The sequence below is a fragment of the Lactuca serriola genome, chromosome 4 (genome assembly GCF_051521515.1).
Source record: "Lactuca serriola cultivar US96UC23 chromosome 4, Lser_US96UC23_V15, whole genome shotgun sequence".
In the NCBI taxonomy this organism is placed as follows: Eukaryota; Viridiplantae; Streptophyta; class Magnoliopsida; order Asterales; family Asteraceae; genus Lactuca; species Lactuca serriola.
Window position 1 is genome coordinate 322,330,114 of NC_136411.1, and position 11,658 is coordinate 322,341,771.

Sequence of the window (11,658 nt, forward strand, 5' to 3'; positions counted from 1 at the left end):
TTTCAAGAACCAATCCGGACCAGTCTGTGATTATGGACGTTTTCACACATGTTGGAGACCACTAAAAAACATGAGAAAATTTATGAACAAACTAGACACGTTTTCCAAACTCCTAGAATTTATGGATTCTGATTTGGACCTGTTATGAATTTTCTATAAATTTTCTAAGAACAGTAATAGAAAATGTTATCATCAGAAAAATATCATCAATTTCATTTCACCTTGTAACATGTTGAGCAAGGTGTATATCTTTATGTGATTATATGTTATTGCAATATATGACATTTTGTCCTAGTATATAGACATGCATCATTTGACAAATGGATTTTGATATATAAAACATAGAGAATAACAAATTGTTGTAATCAAAATACATCCATTACATACAAACATTGGAATAAACTATGTTAAGTATAGTTTATGTATACTACTACTACTACCCTTGTTTTGATAAACTATAATAGGTATAGTTTATGATACATTACATAACACATTCATTAGAAAAAGGGTACATTTATACAAAAAGGGATTTTCATTACATTACATGTAAATTCGTTAATGACTTTTGTGAGACATTCGCTTCACTTTACCAATAAGTCATGCATTGTAAACAGAGTCTCCTGAAGGGAGAGCGTGATAGTTGTATATAGATCTATATTGGGTCTGACAAACCCATACCTTAGCTGCATGCAACAGCTAGACCGGCAAGTCTGGGGTGACAAACATCATAACATTTCCGACGCCTGAAGAACGTCGTTTCAGGCCACCTAGGTCATAGCATGGTTATAATAACTCACATTAATTATTAACAAACATAGAATTTACGGGGATTTCACTGAAATCAAACGATTTTATGTCGATTTTAACTTGCATTATTTACTATAAGTAAGGAAAGATACTTATACATTTCGGTCTTTGGGATTTTAAGACTACATTTGCACATTAAGGAAAATATTGGATTTTCTTGAACGAATACCACTTTTACAAGAAAGGGTTTTCATAACTACATACCGGTGCTTATGAACTCACCAACCTTTGTGTTGACACTTTTTCAAACTACTTGTATTCTCAGGAAATCACTAAATAGGTAACCAAGTGCTTTTGAGGATGGGACGTTAAGGCGTCATACATTTCACATTTTTGTCAACATATTGTAATTGATTTGGAAACATGTAATTCATACAATGATGTAACTCTTTCAATTATATATATGTTGGTTGTGTTTACTTAAATCACTATTGCAAATGTTGTTATGATACTATACATGAAGTCCTCCACCCCCGGACGTTTCCGCCATCCTTGGTTTGGGGGTGTGACAGATTGGTATCAGAGCACGGTTTATAGTGAATTAAGTATATTAAACCGCATAAGATATACAAACTATAAACACATTTGGGACTAAAAGTCTCTGATTTGAAACATTTTTCAATGGGATATACTTTTAGAAAATAAATAGTTTTCTTGTTTAAGGTATACATAAATGCTCACATAGTGTCATAATTAGGGAGAACATAAAGTAAAAGAAGGGGAGTTGAACACTACGAGTATGCCTTGGTATGTGTAATCAGTTCTGGGAAGGATATAGCCTGATCAACTATAACCGTCCGAGAAGTGACTTACATATACTAGGGGATAGTCGTAGTGGGCAACAAATCTAATAACCTAACTTCACTCTACAAAGAATGCTCTAAGAACCAAATCTAAACACTTAAAATACTACATGAGTATTTGAATTTTGCTATAGCGCAATATTATTATTATTATTAACTGTTACATGCCTCTTACACCCCTATTCTCGCACAAACGACGTGGCATGATTCCATTTACCAGGAGACCCATACATTCCCAATCAGGGAAATGCCGGCTGGATCGAAGAAGAGCCCGAAGAACTGATCGAAGAAGATCCCGAAGAGGATCCCGAAGAAGAACCCAAAGAAGAACCCGAAGAGGAACCCGAGGAGGACCTAGAGGAAGAAGAAGAAGAGGAGGAAGACATCGAGGCAGACATGGATGAAGATGAAAGTGAAGAAGAACCAGAGGTCATCAATCCTCCCTATATAGCCAGAGTTCCCGCCAACCGATATGACTACTTCGGCCCCATACCTCGATGGGCGACAACGATTGAAGGATGGGGTCGCCGTCAACGATAACGATCACCGTACGGAGGTCAACGAGGTTTCTATGACCTCAGCCACGGAGGACCAGTAGAGCTCTCCCGGTCATGACTCAACAAATAGCGATTATGGATGATCGCGGTAGGATGACGACCGATCAAGTCCGGGAACTGAGTGCCATCATAGAGTCTACCACTGCTCGCACCAGAGACCTAGAACGGGACTCCCACTACAGAGACCAAATCATTCAGGACCTTCTCGTTGCTCGAGCAGAAGCAAGGGAGTATCAGGAAAGGTATTTGGCACTCGAAGAAAGGATGATCGCAACCGAAAGGAGGTTAGCAGAACTACAAGGCGCATATACATCATCCCAAGCTCCGCCAGGGAAGGATCGTCGTGAGTAGGATTCATTACTACTCACACATCTTCGTAGTATAGGTTTATGAGCATGCGTTGGTGCTACTCTTTTGTATGTAGGTTGACCCTACGATTAAGTGATTCAACTATTCAAGGGGCTTTTGTGCTGTCAAAACTATCTTTTACATTGATGTAATATAGACCCTTGTGAGGTCAAATTTTCCCCAAAACATATGTACTGAAATTTATCAATGAAATTGGCATGCATTTTATTTCATTGGATGTGTGACATGGGAACTCACTACTTGATATTACAAACAATCTACAACTGATAACTCTAAGATTTTTAAGTGTACCTCGTTGTTATGTGTAATTAAAGAAGTAATCGACCTAGAAATGGTGAGTCCGCCTTAGGACCTGTTCCTTGTTTGGTTGTGGACTTAGGGCAGACTCATTAGTATCAACAGCTTATTAAAATTTTAATTACACATAACTGGGGCACATCGAGCAAATCTTAGGAAAGGGTCAGACACGGAACCAAACACATGACTCCGTTTGAGTCACCACTATTCAATTCATAAGTTTATTTGCATAAACTTTCTCTATGAATTACTTGCTAATGCAATAAAGTCGGAATATAATACAAATGAGATAAAACAAGTGACACTCGACTCGTTATTACTATTGAAGTCTTACCGACTTGTCATTTTAAAACTTATGACAGAGCTATGCCGCCAAGGAAAAGACCAAGACCTTCCATTAGCGCAGCACCACCTCCTCCGCCGCCGCCTCCACAATTTGATCCGACAATGTTCTAGGCTGCAGTAGCAGCAGCTATGTCGCAAATCAGCACTAACGGCAATGGTGGATCCGAATCTGGTGTTACACCCTTTAACCAGGGTGACAGTTCGGGGCGCACAAAGGAATGCACCTACAAGGACTTCACCAATGGCAAACCCGATACCTTTAATGGGAGCGGGGGAGTCATCACACAGATGTAGTGGTTCGAAAGGACTGAAGTAGTCTTTGAAATCTGTGCTTGTCCCGAAACGAACAAGGTCAAGTATGTGGCATTCACTTTCACCGGTAGGCCTCTCACTTGGTGGAATGGCCGAGTTAAGTCACTTATTCCAACAGTGGCTAACTCCATAAGTTGGGAAGAATTGAAAGCGTTGATGCTAAAGGAGTATTGCCCGAAGGGTGAAATACAAAAACTCGAGGAAGAACTCTGGAACCTCAGAATGTCAGGCACAGATCTTGAAACTTACACTGCCCGATTCAATGACCTAGCACTCCTCTGTCCAGCAATGGTCACTCCATAGGAGAAAAAGGTGGAACGATATCTCTGGGGGCTATCATCCCATATTCAAGATAGTGTACTGGCCTCGAAACCCGCTACCTTTGAAAGTGCCAAGGAATTGGCACAGCAACTTATCGATCACAAGGCCATCTGTGGTACCGTGGTCGCCGCCACCGACCAAGAAAAAGGAGAGAACAACAAAAGGAAGTTCTGGAACAATAAAAAGAAGCAACCGGCACAGGACCCCGCCAAGAAGCAATAGACTGTTGTTGTCCGTGCTGCCACTACTGCTACCACTCCAGCACCACCGAAGCAATATGTTGGAAATCTCCCTAAGTGCAACAAGTGCAACTTCCACCATAATGGTGCTTGTTGGGAAATGCACTGCAAAAACTGCGACAGGAAAGGGCATACCGCTCGTTTCTGTAAAGCGCCAGCACGACCGATCAACCAAGTTGCCAATGCAGGGGCAAGTCAAACCTACTATGGATGTGGTGACGCAGGACACTTCAAGAGAAACTCCCCGAAGCACAAGCTCCTAATGTTGGTGTGTAGGGAGAGTCCTAGCAATAGGACACGGGGAAGCAGTCAAGGATCCTACAGTGGTTACCGGTACGTTCCTCCTCAATAACTCTTATGCGTGTGTACTTTTCGATTGTGGGGCAGAAAGGAGTTTCATGAGCCACCAATTCAAACATTTACTTAAACAAAATCCCCAGTAATTAAAAGATTCATACGTAGTAGAAATGGCAAACGAAAAGGTTGAGCGCACTAATGATATATACATAGGGTGTACCCTCACTCTAGATAACCATTCGTTCAAAATCGATCTAATGTCGGTCACAATAAAACGTTTCGACATCATCATTGGTATGGATTGGTTAAGTCCAAATCGTGCCGAAATTTTATGTTACGAAAGGGTCGTCCGCCTAAATCTGCTAAATGGTGAAACCCTTCTCGTCTACGGTGATAAACCCAGTACAAATCTACAAATCATTTCTTGCATCAAGGCTCAAAAGTATCTCCAGAAGGAAGACCACGCATTCTTAGCCCACGTCGTAGATAAGAAACAAGGGGTGAAGGATATCAAAGACATTCCGAAAGTGTGCAACTTCCCTGACGTATTCCCAGAAGATCTGCCAGGTGTACCACTCGCACGACAAGTCGAATTCCGAATCGACTTGGTTCCCGGTGCTACCCCCGTAGCCAAGGCTCCATATCGCCTCGCACCGGCAGAAATGCAAGAACTGTCTAGTCAATTGAACGAACTACTAAGCAAGGGGTTCATCAGACCGAGCTTTTCACCCTGGGGAGCACCAGTCCTATTTGTGAAAAAGAAGGATGGATCCTTTCGCATGTGCATCGACTATCGGGAGTTAAACAAACTTACCAACAAGAATCGATATCCCCTACCCCGAATCGACGACCTCTTCGACCAACTTCAGGGAGCAAGCTACTTTTCAAAAATCGACTTGAGGTCGGGTTACCATCAACTGCGGGTTCAAGAGGATGATATTCCCAAGACAGCTTTCAGAACGCACTACGGCCATTACGAATTTGTAGTGATGCCCTTTGGACTAACCAACGCACCTGCGGTGTTCATGGATCTGATGAACCGAGTGTGTCGACCCTTCTTAGACAAATTCGTGATCGTATTCATCGACGATATCCTGGTCTATTCGCGAAGCAAAGAAGAGCACAGCCAACATCTGCGACTAGTATTGGAGACTCTAAGAGCCTAGAAGCTTTATGCTAAGTTTTCAAAGTGCGAATTTTGGCTCCGAGAAGTGGGATTCCTTGGCCACGTGGTTAGCAAGAAAGGGATACACGTGGATCCCTCAAAAATCAAAGCAATCGAAAATTGGTTAGCACTTGCAACGCCGACAGAAATCCGACAATTTTTAGCGCTCGTCGGCTACTACCGAAGATTCATACAGAACTTCTCCAAGATTTCCAAACCGCTCACCACTTTGACTCAGAAAGGTGTGGTGTTCAAGTGGGAAGATAAACAAGAAACCGTCTTCCAAACGTTAAAACAAGCCCTATGCAGCGCGCTGATCTTGTCTCTTCCAGAAGGAACCGATGACTTTGTGGTGTATTGCAATGCTTCAAATCAAGGTCTCGGATGCGTGCTTATGCAGAGAGGGAAGGTCATCTCTTACGCGTCAAGGCAACTTAAGACACACGAAGTTAATTATACTACCCACGACCTTGAGCTGGGAACAGTAGTCTTCGCCTTAAAGATCTGGAGGCACTACCTCTACGGCACAAAGTGCACCATCATCACCGATCACAAAAGTCTTCAGCATATCCTCAATAAAAAAGAGATCAACATGCGACAAAGAAGATGGGTAGAGTTGTTGAACGACTACGAGTGCGAAATTCGCTATCATCCGGGCAAGGCCAATGTAGTAGCCGATTCCCTAAGCAGAAAAGAATATTCGGGCCGCCGAGTAAAATCCTTAACCATGACAATCCATTCACACCTGACGGCACATATCAAGGAAGCTCAACTAGAAGCCTTGAAACCAGAAAATGTGGCAGGTGAGGCATTAAGGGGAATGGATAAAAACTTAGAAGTCAAGGATGATGGAGCTCGTTATCTCATGAACCGAATCTGGACACCGAAGTTCGATGGGTTTCGAGACATCGTCATGAATGAAGCACACAAGACTCGATACTCCATCCATCCAGGGTCAGATAAGATGTATCTAGACCTCAAAAAGCTATACTAGTGGCCAAACATGAAAGCTGAAATTGCTACCTATGTGAGCAAGTACCTGACTTGCGCCAAGGTCAAAGTAGAATACCAGAAGCCATCAGGACTACTACAACAGCCGGATATACTCGAGTGGAAGTGGGAACGGATAACTATGGACTTCATAACCAAGATGCCTAAGACATCAGGCGGGCTTGATACCATATGGGTAATCGTAGACAGATTGACCAAGTCTGCGCACTTCCTGCCGATAAAGGAAACCGACAAGATGGAGAAGTTAACCAGGACTTACATCAAGGAGATTGTACGACTGCATGGAGTGCCAATATCCATTATCTCTGACAGGGATAGTAGATTCACTTCACGATTTTGGCAGTCTTTACAAAAATCTCTAGGGACTAGGCTTGACATGAGTACGGCCTACCATCCACAAACTGACGGACAGAGCGAGCGAACCATACAAACGCTAGAAGACATGTTGAGAGCCTGTGTGATAGATTTTGGTAAAGCATGGGATACCCATTTACCACTTATCGAGTTCTCCTACAATAACAGCTAACACACTAGCATCAAAGTCGCTCCATTCAAATCTCTTTATGGTCGCAAGTGTCGATCACCCCTGTGTTGGGCAGTAGTGGGGGACACACAGCTAGCTAGGGGGAAAGTCCCTAATAGCACCCTCACTTGTCCTGAAGTCATAAGGGAGACCACAGAAAAGATCGTTCAAATTCGGGAAAGGCTGAAAGCATCTCGAGATCGGCAAAAGAGTTACGCAGACAAACGACGCAAACCCTTGGAATTCCAAGTGGGTGATCGCATGCTACTAAAAGTTTCCCCTTGGAAAGGGATGATACGTTTCGGTAAACATGGGAAACTAAACCCGAGGTACATCGGACCGTTTGAAATCCTTGCCAGGATTGGTCCCGTGGCGTACAAACTCTGACTACCACAAGAACTAAATCAAGTACATCCCACATTTCACGTATCAAACTTAAAGAAGTGTCTGTCTGACGAGACACTCGTAATACCACTCGACGAAATCGAAGTTAACGAAAACCTCCACTTCGTGGAGGAACCAGTCAAAATCATGGATTGAGAGACTAAACGAACAAAACAAAGTCGTATCCCCATCGTGAAGGTCCGTTGGAACACTAAACGAGGACCTGGGTTCACCTGGGAACGCGAAGATCAAATGAAACAAAAATACCCGCATCTTTTCCCAAACTCTTGAAGTCCCAGTCAGAATGTTGGGTCAATATTATGGTTTATACTTTGCTTTTCTAGGAAATTGTGTTTTTATGTAATATCTTATATGTGTTTACGGCCAGGGAGGTGTTTACGGCCGTAAACAGGTTTACGGCCGTAAACCCTATTTAGGGCCCATGTTTCCCGTGTGTATATATATAGGGGTGAGGGGTGTGAGGAAAAGGGTGATGAACACTAGAGGAGCTTAAGTGTGTGCATTTGAAGGTGTTCTAGAGAGAGAAACTAGAGATAAGTTTTGTGTGTGAATCTTTGTATCCGGATCTTCATTCTAATCATATCATACATAGATTCATCATCATCTTCTTCTTCTCATTCTCTTCTATTTGGTCTGACATCATCCGTTTGATTGGGTTTCCGCACCATCAAACGGATCTGATTGATACACAGCCAAATTAGGGACTTACAATTGGTATCAGAGCTTGGTTTGTATCACTCATTTTTGTCATATCTGGAGCCGATTTGATCTTATTTTGGAAAGATTCTTGTGTTTTTGGATAGATCTCGAAAAATTAAGGGGGGTTTGTTCTTCGCGTTTTTCTTAAAAACGAGTTTTTGATCGAGTTTTGGAGCAAAAAAGGTAAAAAAAAAAAAAAAAAAAAAAAAAAAAAAAAAAAAAAACGTTGTTTTTCGTCAAGAACAACGATTTCTAGAAAGTTTACGGTCTTTGAAGGAGATTTTACGGTCTTTGAAGTGTTTACGGCCGGAAACAGGTCGCCGGAGTTTACGGCGGCGGTGTGCGACCTCGTCTCGGCTCGGCTCGGCGGCTTGCGGATCGATTGTGTGCGGCTCGGCTTAGTGGATTGCGGCTCCTACAAGCGCTTCAATAAAAAAAAGGGAACGGCTTTGAAGGCTGCAAGGATCGAACCTGGATCCATTCTGTAAATAGCCAAGCGCCTTACCATCTCGGCTAGCCATGCAATTGTGATTTCCTTCCGATATTTTAAACTTAACCACTACCTGTCGCACCTAATTTCGAAATTTGACACTTTTAACCGCAAAAATCAATTTCTTTCAATTTTAAATTTCATTTTCAACCTAAATAAATTTAGTTTTCATTTTTTGACTTTTATTTTTGACTTTTTACTTAAAATTTTGACTTTGACTTTTAAAGTTTGACCTTTGACTTTCTCGTTTGACTTTTAAATTTTCAAATTTAGTTTTTCGGTTTGACTTTTCAAGTTTGACTTTTGAGTTTGACCTTTTAAATTGGACTTTTAAGGTTGACTTTTGAGGTTTATAGTCAAAGGGCATTTTTTATGTTAAGTTTGACTTTTAAGTTCTAGTTGTGCTTTTAATAGTTTTTGAAATTTACAAGGGAATTGAAAACATGAAAGAGAGTCGTCAAGAGATGTTAAGAAAAAACTTCAACATGTTCGATTATATCCCTAGAGAAACCCTCGAAACTCAGTTGCAGCGATTTAGTACACTCACTACAGAGTTGAATATAGTCAGGATCTTCTTGACTAAGTCCGAGATAAACAAAAAGCTACTAAATTCACTTCCGAAATCGTGGGATATGAACGTGGCTATCATCAAGAAGACAAAAGATCTCAATCATCTTAGTCTTGCTGATGTAATTCAAGAACTTGATGCTTTGAAGTGTAGAGAAACAATGAGTTCTGAAAACATTCCAGTCACTGAAGTTACATGTACTCCAGCTTGTGAAGCCACAATTAAATTTCTTCGGGAACAAATTGATTTATTTAAAAGAGAAGTTGAGGACCTGAGATATGAAGGATATCAACTCAGGAAAGGACAGAAACCCCTGAAGGCTGAATTAGAAGCAAAAACCAAGGACTTTAGGAAACTTCAGGAAGAGTATAGCAACAAGTGTGAAAATTATGATTATATTAAGAGACAATTTGCAGCTGTAACTGAAGAACTTGATGCTTTAAAAATTAAGTGTGGAAAAACAGATGTCAGTTTCAAAAATTATAATGCGTCAAGTCAAACAGTCGAGTCCTTATATGAAACAGAATTAAAATTCAAAGAAAATCAAAACAAGGGTCTAGGGTATGATAGTGTACCTCCTCCTTATAATCATAACTACACATCCATCCCTATGACACAGGACGAAACTGACAGGGAGCCACATCTTCGATATGGCAAACGAGCTGGATTTGTGTCAGGAGGAGTTATTAATGTTGAAAATACTAATGTTTCTACTTCATGTGCAGGTAAAGTAGCAGAAGATGAGAACAAGGAGAGCACTACTGAATAAACCAATGACTCCTTTAACTCTGAATCTGTTGCTTCGAACTCAATTTCTTCTGATCAACCTGTCGTTGAAAAATACAAGCCACCAATTCCAACGCAACAGAGTTCTTGTTGCAAGTGTGCATGTGGGAACAACAAGAGACAAGGCAAGGATACGCCACCAGGGGCAGGAAGAAACAATTTCCCAGTGAAGAAAAAGACATGTTTTCACTGTGGAACACCTGGTCACATTGCCCGAAATTGTCCAAATCGCGCATACGTTCCTTAATACGCACAAGGTTGGCAAAACGCGCCAAGAGGGAGACACTCCAAAAGATACCCCTCGAGATCACGATCAGACATTGACGACTGGAATGCCAAGAAGGCCAAGAATTCAACTCCTAAGGCCAAGAATCAAACTCCAAAGGACAAGAATCAGAATCCCAAGGGCCAGAAGGGACTGTCGACCAAGAAGCCAAATCAAAGAAATGCTCCCGTGAAGCCAAAATCAAATTCATCTCAACGGCCGACATCAAGTTCCAAATCAAGTACTGAGCCACCCATCAGATCGAAAAAGAAATGGGTTAAACCCAACTACAAATGGGTTCCAAAGGCTCACTCTCCCAAATCAACTAACGACTCTAATATTTCTACATCTTCTGTTTGTGATAAACAGGATATGTCATGGGAGAGAGTACCATGCAAGGATGACGAAGGTCGACCCAGTTTTAAAATGGACTGGGTTCCAAAGACCAACTAATCCCGCTCTGTGTCGGAGCAGCTATGGAGGCATATCATCAAACTTCGGTTTGTTGGTAGTGGCTGTTCCAGGCACACGATAGGAGGCATCTCTCAATTGTACAACACTCAGAACGTTGTTTGGGAGAATGTGTCCTTTTGCGGGAAAGGAAGAAAGGAAGTGATCACTCACGGGGTTTGTGCTTAATGACATGAAGAATTTTCGGATCTGTTCTGAGATTACGCGTACTGTTCTCAGTCCTTCTGGATGCAAATTCAATGGGTGACCTACGGTTTGAGTTTTCTTATCTATACTCCTGAGTTTTTCTTAAGCTAATTCGCTTTAAAGACTAATTTTTGTTTTAGGATAGTTTAAATTTGCGCATTTACTTTCGTTTCTCTCTTATGCACAAATTTATGGGGAAAAATAAAAACAAAAAAATTAGAAAATTTAAAAAAAAAAATCCAAAAACATTAGAAAATCAAATATATATATATATATATATATATATATATATATATATACATATATATATATATATATATATATATATATGTTGGTTATGAAATGTGCTTAAGGGAGATGTTTTGGGAAGTGATATGATCATGTGATAACAGGCAATCTGAGTCTGTGTAACGTACCCAAAGTTGAATGGTCTTTGCTCTAGTTTGATGCGTTGGTAGGCACGAAAGATTCTAAATGGACTTGACTAGGCAGAGTTGAACTTAGGAAATTTGTAGACTTGACAAATCTTGACCTTGTTAGATACGTTCAGCCTGACAATACGACGCTCGGATAGGTTGAGCAGGGAGATATATATGGGAATCCACTCGTCACATTAAATGAACCCGTACTTGGAACCGTGGTTTAACTTTTCCTCGATGTGCGGATTCTGTCCTTAATTCCGGTTGGATGGGGCAACTGGTAAATTCCAATAAATTAGGTCTGTAGAATATCATTTTCTTTC